Source organism: Erinaceus europaeus, chromosome 21 (assembly GCF_950295315.1).
Source record: "Erinaceus europaeus chromosome 21, mEriEur2.1, whole genome shotgun sequence".
Taxonomy (NCBI): domain Eukaryota; kingdom Metazoa; phylum Chordata; class Mammalia; order Eulipotyphla; family Erinaceidae; genus Erinaceus; species Erinaceus europaeus.
The window spans coordinates 5,703,663-5,714,845 of NC_080182.1; the positions used below are offsets into that span (position 1 = coordinate 5,703,663).

Below are 11,183 nucleotides of genomic sequence, written 5' to 3' on the forward strand. Positions count from 1 at the left end.
TGTCTCTGCCCCAGCTGCCCAGAGTCCTCACCCAGACCCAGGGGAAAGCCCCCTTCAAAGGTCAGGACCTGGTGTTCTCACCTGTTTCACCCCCACAACTCCCGGCCACGTCAGTCACTCCAGAATCCCCCAGCCAGCCATGACGCCATAGGCAGCAAAGCCTAACCTGTTGTGTTAACCTTGATGGGGCCACCTTGGTGTGGGAGACACTGGGAGGTGGGGTTCTGAGTCCAGGCCAACTGGGCACCATCACGGTCTACAGACAAGGCCCTAAATGCCAGCGGCTCATGGCACCCACAGGCGCACCCAACACCAGGGACACTTTCTGGGAGGCCAGGTCCTGCCCAGAAAGCACAGCCTGGAGGCCTAACCTCCCTCTGACTCCCCCCCATCCCTGCCCTTGTCATCTCCAAGCCCAGTGTCCTGTGTGGGACTGGAGCCCACTGGACACTCAACCTGAGGGGAACAGAGATGGTAGCTCTCTGAGGGCTCACGGGGTGGGGGCTGTCCCCATGTCACGGGGTATGTGTAGGGGGTGTGGGGGCAGAGGGTGACGCTCATTTCTACCCCTGCTCTGAGCACAGTCCCACAGGCAGGACAACAAGGACCGCAGAAGCCACTTATCAGATCATAGCTTGTGGGCTGCCCAGAGCCTGTCCTCTGACAGCAGTGCCGCCCTTAGGGACATGCAGTGACCAGCCAGCTCCCAGGGCTGCTGGGGCTCAGCCATCAGGCTACCTCCTGGGGAGGAAGCAGGTGGGGTGCGACCCTTCCAGCTGTGGTGATGAAACAGTGAAGACGGGGCCCCAAGTCAGAGACCGAGCGCCCCAGAGAGAAGGTTCGTTTTCAATGTCCCTGCAGCTGTGGCTCCAGAAGGAGCCTCTCAGTAAGTGGGGACCCGGGGCTGAGTCAGCACAGGGGTGGGGGTAGGGTGTGGGACACTGAGTGTCTTTGCATGGCCTGTGTCCACCCTGGCAGCCATTCCAGCCTGGGGGGCTGGGGAAGTGGGCAAGCGGGTGGGGGCTGCATGGACTCAGAGTAAGCAGTGTCAACACATAGGATGAGCATGGCGATGGCGAAAGGAAGGAGAAGCAAGTCCCCACTCACTCTGTGCTCAGCAGGGATGGGGCAGAGATGGCCACCAAATGTGGCGTAGGTAGCCCCCAGTGCCGCGTGAGGTGTCCCGTTGCCATGAGTCTCAGGACCCGGGTGCTGCCAGTACTGGCAGAGTGACTCACTTCCCAAGAACACCCCCAACCCTGCACTTTTTTTTCCCTTTTTTTTTTTTTTTTTTTTGCCAGAGCACTGCTTAACTCTGGCTTATGGCGGTATGGAGGATTGAACCTACGACTTTGGAAGCTCAGGCACGAGAACCATTATGCTATCTGCCCCTGCAGATGTTTCTGTGCTCACTGTACTTCCTGCTACTCCCCGAGGAGAACATGCAGGCAGCCCCGATGTCTTAGAAAAGTGGGTCCACAGGCTTGGGCAGGGGGAGAAGAGAAGGATCCTGGTGAGGAGTGTCAGAGCTTGTGAAGAAAGCCACCCATGAAGAAACAGCAGCAGAAGCCACTGTCTGTCTGTGCAGCCTCTAACTGAAGGGTTTCTGCAAGTTGCCTCTCAGGGGCAGGGAGCAGGGGATAGGGGCAGGGGACAGGGGCAGGGGACAGCCTGCTGGGCTTTATACAAAAGTTGCCAACTCAAGGTGGAATGTCCTGGGGGCATATGCAAAGCGGCATATTTCCACACATGGACGGGGGGGGGGGGGGGGGGACTCCAAAATACAGTGCTAATAAAGGGATGGAGGATGGGGCAAAAAACGTCAGCATCTCTTCCAAGCCTGTTTAGCCTACAATTTGCACAGGCCTGAGGAGTAACCACTTTCTCTGGATGCTGCCCCAGGGTGGATGGCTCTTCAGGCCCTGAACCTTAGTATCTGGCGCAGCAGCTATTTTGGGTGACAAGTGATGCCCTTTCGTAGGATTATTAGACAAGAGCTGAGTATACGCAGCAGCATTTGTTAAAAGTTTGCATGTCAAAAACATGGCAGGGTTTTTTGGAAATCAAATTACCTCATTTGCTTGTGTCAACTGACATACAGTTCAGGCAGATCCCCAAAACACAAGGTACAGGGGGTGGGGGCACTGTGGCTTTCCAGCTGCTACTGGCCACCAGCTCTGGGGGGCTCTTGGACCCCCAAGACTAGACGGGTGAGGAGTGGGAAACTCATTCAATTTTGTTCGTGCAGGGCTGACAGCAAGAGAACCTGCTAGACACTGAGCCTGCCACCAGTTCCAGCCAGGGGGACGCAGGGGACACTGGGGACTTGGTTCTGGCCTTCTCCTGAGCAGAGACCACAGGTCACTAGAGACAGGTATGTTCAGGACTGGGGATGGGAGGTGGAATGGCCAGCAGCCAGGTGACATTTCTCAGTGGGGAGTGTGACTGATTTTTTTTTTTTTCTGTGCTCAGATGCTGGCTTCCCCCAGGGCAGTTGCTGGAGTCTAGGTGACAATGCTGGCATTAAGGGGTAGTGGTGACAGTCTAGGGCTATGTCAGCAGATAGGGGCCAAAAGTCTTCTGAGTCATTAGAGAGAAAAACATGGCAGATTCAACCTGTTTCTGTTGTTTACTTTTTGGGGTTGTAAGGATTTCCTGGGGGCATGGTGGTGTGGTGGGATTTGCAGTGGGCCTAGCCAAGAGGTGTAGTATTTTGTGCCTTGCTATATTGATGATTGAACAAATCGGGACCTGAAGGGTGGGTGGTCCCTACTGGTTGCATTATTCAGGGGGGAAAGGGAAGTCACAGACTTTGCCTTCTAAGGGCCCAGCAGAGCATGAATCCTTTGAGATCAGGAGTCTGTAGGGCTCAGGGCACAAGGCTGACTCAAAAGGCTCCAGAAACGGGGTTTTGAATTACCACACAGGCAGCAACCTAGTGCCCTGGGCAGAGAGGTAAGCACAGATGAGGGGGAAATGCCTCAGGGCTCAAGCTTCAGGAGAATTGGCCGCTTCTCAGGAACAGCGGGGAAGTCCGCTGCTGGTGCTCTGGACTTGCCTCTTTTCTAGAAAGGTGGTTTGGCCTTGGGTGCTAGATATTAGGATGGTTTTCTCCCCACATTTTGAAGAAATCAAGCAAGGACCAGGCATCGGATTCAACCACTTGGACAAGTTTTAGGAGGCCTGAAGTGCTAACATCTTTAGCTCACTGAAGGGAGGATCAGTCTGCTTTGTGCCACTGAATTTGACCCCTAGTTGACAATTTTCTGGACTGGTTTTTCTCCTCTTCCTTCTCCTTCTCCTCCTTTTTCTTCTCATTATTTTTTTTAAAAAAAATTATCTTTTACTTATTTATTGGATACAGACAGCCAGAAATCCAGAGGGAAGGGGGAGATAGAGAGGGAAAGAGAGTGACACTTGCAGCACTGCTTCACCATTTGTGAATAAGTGAGGTATTTGTTTATATAACAAATTTTATATGAGAGAGAGAGAGAGAGAGAGAGAGAGAGAGAGAGAGTTTTGCTCAGCTCTGGCTTATGGTGGTGCTGAGAATTGAACTTGGGACCTCAGAGCCTCAAGCAAGAAAGTCCTTTGCAGAACCATTATGCTGCCTCCCCAGCACCCTGGGTTAACTTTTCTGATTTAGCCAAGTTTTCACTAGCAGCCACAAGAAGAAAGATGGGTTGAACACGTTGTCATTTCAATATCGACTTAAGCACGCCAAGGGACTTTGTTCCTGGCAACAAAACATCACCCACTGGGCATCTTACAGACAAGAGAAACACCCAAAGAGGTTTGGGTTGCTTTGCCAGCAAGGGGACTTGCCCTGCCAAGGAGAGAAATATCAAGGGCACAGGTTGGAGGTGTTTTCAGGAACTAAAGCAGGGAGCCAACAGGATTGGAGAAAGCACAGGTAAACTTGTTAAAGCCGTGGAGAAGTCCTGCTTTGTGTGGGATTTACCTAGCTCATGGAAGATGCCATTCTTGGTAGCGTTTAGATGCCTGTTTCGTTTCTAAGACAAGTGATTTTCTCTCAAAGGCATCATTTTTTTGGAATCCAAAAACTCTTCATAGAATTCATATAAAATACGAATAAGGGTAGAAATAAAAAAAATGAGACAAAAAGATGTGGAAAAAGTCAGTGGTAAAAAACAAACAAAAAATATCCATCAAGTTTTCTTGAATGATTACATTTGAAAGACAATTCCACATCTAGCAGCTATAAAATCAGGACATGAGGGGAGTCAGGCAGTAGCGCAGCGGGTTAAGTGCACGTGGCACAAAGCTCAAGGACCAGTGTGAGGATCCTGGTTTGAGCCCCCGGCAGTGGAGTTGCTTCATAGACGGTGAAGCAGGTTTGCAGGTGTCTATCTTTCTCTCCCCCTCTGTCTTCCCCTCTTCTCTCCATTTCTCTCTGTCCTATCCAACAATGAAGACAAACAACAAGGGCAACAAAAAGGGAATAAATAAATAAATAAATAAATAAATAAATATTTAAAAAAAATCGAGACAAATTCTAGGGGTGGCTGGCTGGGCCACGTTAGATATGTAATTCTCTTCCCATCAAGCTGTTCAACAACTTCGTTACCTACTTTAGTTATTTAATTGAAAATGAGAGGTGTTTATTATTTCCATAAGTTTGATTTCACTTCTTACTTTGCTAGTTAGTATAAGTCATTAGGGGATATTGATTTTGCATTTGTTCCCTGACCTAAAATGGCTCTTGCAGAAGAAATAAATAAATAAGCTGGTACAAAATTAGAAGCGATGCAACTTCTTTCCAGGAACTGCAATCTGCTCAAAGATATCACTTTCTTAATTTTGAAGAGGAATTTGTTGTGTTTTGTTGTTTGTTTCTTTTTTATTTTTTGTTTCGCAGGCCTAGAAAATGACTCAGGTTTCCGTTTTACTCACTCAAATCTCCCTCACTGCAAAATTTAAACTTATTCTGATGTCTTTTTATATTGCTACTGCCATTCTAAAAATTCACTTCCTACATGGTGTGCCATCTCCATAAATAAATAAATAAATAAATAAAGCAAGCAGGGAAGTTTATTATTTATTATTATTATTAAAAGTGGCATAGTTCTGATTCGCAACAGGTAAGCTTATTTGAAAAAAGGAACTGGATGATTTCTATGCTGTTTCTGTCTTCTCTGGTGTGACATTTTGTTAGTCTCAGTAATAAAAGGTGGCAGCCAACTAAAAAGTAGATTAAGAAGAAAGCAATGAAGAACGTCTTCTGCTATTTCCTAGACATATGGAGTACTATCTGTCTGCTGTGCTCCTGCCAGAACAACACTGGAGTGGGGGGGGGACCAGATAATTGACACAATTTTTAAAAATTTCTTTTTCTTTCTGAAACTGAAGTATAATTTATTTTTATAATTAATTATAAGGACTGAAAAGAGTGTTGACAGCATAATGGTCATCCAAAAGACTTTTTTTTTAAAAAAATAAATTTTTATTAGTGATTTAAAAAATACTTTCATTTTAAAATTTATTTATTTACTTATTATTGGATAGAGATAGAAAGCAATTGAAAGGGGAGGGGGAGATAGAGAGGGAAAGAGACAGAGAGACATCTGCAGCCCTGCTTCACCACTTGTTAAGCTTTCCCCCTGCAGGTGAAGATGAGGGTCTTGAACCCAGGTCCTTGTGCATTGTAATGTGTACACTTAACCAGATATGCCAGTGCTTGCCCTATTTTTTTAAAAAAAACCTTTAATGAAAATTTAAACTCATGCTACTTGTATGTCCAATTAGGTGACTGCCTTCTGGCCCCTCTGTGTTCCATTCACTAAAAAAAAAATTCATTTTGGGGGCTAGGTAGTAAGCACACCGTGTTAATGCACTGAGTTAAACGCACTGGGTTAAGTGCACAGTACAAAGCACAAGGACCGGTGTAAGGGTCCCAGTTTGAGCTTCTGGTTCCCCACCTGCAGGGGGATCGCTTCACGAGCAGTAAAGCAGGTCCGCAGGTGTCTTTCTGTCCCCCTCTGTTTTCCCCTCCTCTCCTGATTTCTCTCTGCCCTACCCTATAAGAAAAGACGGCTTCTAAGAACAGTGGATTCATAGTGCCGGCACCGAGCCCCAGTGATAACTCTGGAGGCAAAAAAAAAGGCTTTTTTCATTTTATTTATATTTTTGGCTAGAGACAGAAACTGAGGGAAGGGGGAGATAGGGAGATAGTAAGAGAGACACCTGCAGTTCTACTTCACTGCTTGTTTGTGAAGCGTATAATGTTCACATTGTACATTATAATGAATGCACTCACACAGGTGTGTCACCGCCCAGCCCCCACTGCGTTCCAGTTTCTTCTTTCGCACTTTTTAAAATTCCATTTTGTTGCCCTTTTTTTATTGTTGTAGTTATTATTGTTGTTATTGATGTCATCGTTGTTGGATAGGACAGAGAGAAATGGAGAGAGGAGAGGAAGACAGAGAGGGGGAGAGAAAGACAGACACCTGCAGACCTGCTTCACCGCCCGTGCAGGAGGGGAGTCTTTTTTTTTTTTTTTTTTTTTTTATACCAGCTGATCGATCTTTGGAGAATGACCTCACAGCACAGACTCCCTTTCTTCCCTGGCAACTGGAAAGTAACAGAGGCAGTGGGGAGAGATCCCAGCAAGAAGAATCAGATAGAGAGGGGGATCCTACACTGACAGGGTAGGGGGGACAGGCTGCAAAGTTCAGTCTTGTGAAAGAAGTCTGAAAACGTTCAGTGGAAGGGGCTGGGTAGTGGTGCACTCAGTGGAATGCACACATTACCATGTACAAGGACCTGGGTTCGAGCCCCCACTGCCTACCTGTAGGGGAAAAGTTTCACAAGTAGTGAAGCAGGTCTGCAGGTGTCTTTCTGTCTGTCTCTGCCTCCCCTTCCCTTTCCATTTCTCTCTGTCTTATAAAGTAAAAAAAGAAAAAAAATTAAAAGAGAAAAACAGCCACCAGGAACAGTTTAGACACTGAGTGCCATCAATAACCCTGGTGCCAAAAAAAAAAAAGTTCAGAGGAAACTCAGTGTCTCTACCACTGCCTTGAGTTCCTCCACCATTCTGTGATGTGGAGCCACAGCTGTGGACCCAGTGCCTGAGCAGGTGCAAACACTCACTGCACTTTTGCCCCCAGACTTATCGCTGGAGCTTGGATCCACCACTCCCAGAAACCATTTTTTAAATTTTATTATTTTTTTATTGAATAGGACAGAGGGAAATCGAGAGAGGAGGGAGAGATTGAGAGGGAGAGAGAAAGACACTTGCAGACCTGCTTCACTGCTCATGAAGTGTCCGCCCTGCAGGTGGGGAGCCGGAGGTTAGAACCTAGATCCTTGCACATGGTAGTATGTGCACTTAATGAGGCGCATCACCGCCTAGCCCTCCAGTTCCTTTTTAAAAATAATTTCTTTTTTCTTTTAGTGGTCCAGGTGGTGGCGCAGTGGATAAGGCATTGGACTATCAAGCATGAGGTCCTAACTTCAATCCTTGGCAGCACATGTACCAGAGTGATGTCTGGTTCTTTCTCTCTCTCCTATCATTTCTCATGAATCAATAAATAAAATCTTAATATTTTTTTTAAAGTATAAGTTGTTATGAGAGGGAGAGCCCACAGCCACAGCTCAGCTCTGACATATGGCAGTGCTGGGGCTCAAACCCAGAACCCCACACCTGCAAGTCCTAAGCTTGATGCTGAGCTATCTCCTTATCCTGATAACCTCTCTGGGCCTGCTTCCATCTGGGCTCATCTGAAACTCAGTCCAGCCCCACTGCTCACTCTGAGTTTGGGGTTCAAAGTTCCTCTCCCCCACTTTGAAACACTCTCAGGAGGCCATTTCCTACCTGGCTGGCTTGGGTCAAAGTAGCCCGTGGTGGAAAGTTTGCTCTTAGCTCTAGCAGTCACACCTGTGACCTGTATCATCAGAGCTGCTCTGGTCTATGCCCAGCCCCATCTTGGCTTTATTGGACCCCTTGCTGGGCCTCCCCTTTCCTGTGGGTTGTTCTAACAGTTCTGCCCCCAGGGGAGCCTGTTCCCAAGCTCTGGGGGCCAGAGTGAGGAATGAAGCTGTTTGCGGACTATTGTGGTAATAGACACTAGCTGTTCGGGCCTAGGCCGCGAATCTCCCTTTGGAAGGCAGAGTCTGAGAAGGGTCCAGTTGGTACTGTGGGTGCACCAGAAGCTTCCCAGGTGGCTTCATGTGGACACCTCACTTCAGACTGGGGGCTGGTGGTGACGTGGGTTTCCCTCTTTGTGTCCCCAGGATGTGACCACCATGGTACTGGCATTACTCATCCTTCTGGCGGCCACCGTGATCCCACCAGTGGACTTGCTTCCCAGCACGACATGTAAGCACCTTTTGGAAAACTCAGCCAGGGGTCTGAAAAAATTAAATACGTTGCAAAAGTGGACCCATACTTTCCGAAACAATTCCTTAAATAGAAGATGAGGTGGGTTTTTGGTCTGTTTTTTTTTTTTTACCAGAGCACTGCTCAGTTCTAGCTTATGGTGGTGGTGGGGAATTGAACCTGGAACTTTGGAGCCTCAGGGATGAGAACCTCTTTGCATAACCATTATGCTATCTACCTCCCCATCCCAACCCCAGGTGGGTTTTTCTTTTCTTTCCTTTCCTTTCCTTTCCTTTCCTTTCCTTTTCTTTTCTTTTCTTTTCTTTTCTTTTCTTTTCTTTTCTTTTCTTTTCTTTTCTTTTCTTTTTCTTTTAACCAGAGCACTGTTCAGGGTACCTAAGTCTAACTAGATATTATTTCATAAGGAACTTTATACTGACTCACTGCAGACTATTGTGTGCTTTTGCTTTCAGGTATATATTTTGCCCTAATTTATGGATCCATGTGAACATATGCTCTATCTCAGGGGACCTGGTCTATATCTAGGTTTTGGGACTTTGTTAGAAAGTGAACCACCTGGAATGGAATTAGAGAATCCTATGAAAGGAAAGGTCTCACCCGAGTAATGAGGCTGAAGGGCTGACATTCCATGCCTGACGTCTCTGGACACAGTCTGAAGTGAAGCATGCTGAGGTGATACTCATTGTCTTGATTAGGTTGGCGTCAGCGGATGCAGTATCATTTGGCATGAATTGAAAGAAGCATGCAGGAGAGTGAGCCCCACCCTAGAGGTTCCAGGACTGGGGAAATATAGGCTTTATAGAGGAAGTGGGAGGTTCTTGCTGTCTTAGGGTTTAAGAAGGCAATAGATGGTTATTGCTATAATCACATTATTTGGCAATTGGGTCAACTTTGAAAAATCCCTTTGTTAGGATTTGCTGTATCATACACGACATCACCATAATTTATGTCCTTTGACATTATTTGTATATAGCTGTGCCACTGGTTGCTTCTGTTCTTCCTGGTCTAAGCTTTTAAGAGAGTCAACATATCAAAGACTCAGCCTATGGTCTGTGCATTAAAAAGTTTGAGACATTCAATCAATTTTCCCTCTCATATTAATTAAATAGTGATTTATATAACTACAAATTAATAGGAGTGTACATAAACACCATTCCCACCACCAAAAGACTGTGGCCCTAACCACCACACACCCCCCCCCCACCGCCCCATGAAGCCAAACATCCACCCTCACCTTCAACCTAGGGTTTTTACTTTGGTGCCCTACTCCCAGGTGGGTTTTTAAAGGCTTTTCTTACTGCTGTGAAAGAGACAAACAGACAAAGACCAGACTGAGGCAATGTCTAGGCTAGAACCTGGGGGTCTCTGGGTCCACTGGTGTGCCAGTCCTGCGCTCCAGTGCTGAGCTGTTTCCCCAGCCCCACCTGGAGGCTTTAGAAAGGGTAAGAACATTGCTCTCAAGCAGAATGGAGATTCTCTCTGTGGGTTACACTTCAGAAAACAGGATGGCTCTTTGCTGCCCTGGGAAGCACCTGCAGCTCAGAAGCAGAGAAAAAGAGCTTTCTCTTACACCACAATTTTGTCAATCATTATTAAGTCACTAATAAAAAAAAGAAATAAAAGTAAAAAAAAAAAAAGAGCCTCCTCTGTGGGCTGAGGGTCCCCAGCCTAGGTGCTTGGCCAGGTTCAAGAAAAGGGAACACTGGCTTTCTGTAACAGTGGCAACATTCTTGTCATTGCTGTCCAGGGCAGCAGCCTGTACACTGGCTTGTGCAGCTAAGGGGGTGCACTTGATTAAGTAACCATGAACTGATATAGCCAGAGCACCCCCCCATGAGGATGAAGCCAGTGGACAGAGCCCCAGCTATCCTCAGGGGAGATGGGGGAGGGTCAGCCAGCTGTTCCTGAGTCCCAAAGAAGGAAAGGACAGAGGCTTCCTCACAAGTGACAATGCTATCCTTATCTGAGCAAGATTTATTTCTACATTGTTTAAGGGGAGAGGGAGGAGGGGAAGGGGAGAGGTAGGGGATGGGAGGGGAAGGGGGAGGGAGATGAAGCTGCAGTCCTATTTCACCAATTGTGAAGCTTCCCCCTATAGGTGCGGACTGGGTACTTGAACCTCAGTCCTTGCACATGGTAACATATGTGCTCTACCAAGTGTGCCAATGCTTAGATGGTAGATTAAAATGAAAGCATTTATTTATTAAGCAAAGATAGTGATTTGTTTAGAAAAACAATTCCTCCCTTTCTCTCTCTCTTTTTTAATTCTTAAGATTTAATATCATATAACGTCATGACTTCTAGATAGCTTAAATATCCTACTAATTGTTAAATTATTGCCCCAAGAGAACACAAATGATTTTTTTTTTTAATAGAGCACTGATCAGCTCTGGTTTATGGTGGTACAGGGGATTGAACCTGGGACTTTGAAGCCTCAGGCTTGACAGTCTGCTTGCATAACCATTATGCTATCTACCCCTGCCCCCCTTTCTCTTTTTAAATCTATGAATGACCATATAAGTATTACTCACTTTCAGGGTATTTTGTTGTTGTTGTTGTTGGTAAGGAGAAAATAATATGAAGAACCATTTAAGTCCTGGTCACAATTTTTTACTGTGACTCAGAAGAAGAAAACTTGTCTGATACCATGAAGTCACTAGTACAGATACAAAGACTCAGGTGTGTTTGTACACTGCATCAAAGGGTCCCGGAAACTCTTACTTTTCATGTTACAGGCAGTGCACTTGGCTATTTTCTAGTCTATTTTCGCTCATGTCACTGAAGCTCTGCTAGTAAGAAACCAACAAATTATCTTAGTCCAGCA

At 46.4% G+C, this 11,183-nt stretch overlaps 1 long non-coding RNA gene across 1 annotated transcript; it reads left to right on the forward strand.

Moving 5' to 3' along the window:
- Window positions 1–702: 702 nt before the first annotated feature.
- LOC132535223 (uncharacterized) lies at window positions 703–8,338 on the forward strand. The gene is made up of 3 exons (XR_009546992.1): window positions 703–886; window positions 2,249–2,374; window positions 8,254–8,338. It is a non-coding gene; the product is annotated as an uncharacterized LOC132535223 (long non-coding RNA).
- The last annotated feature ends 2,845 nt before the right edge of the window (window positions 8,339–11,183 follow it).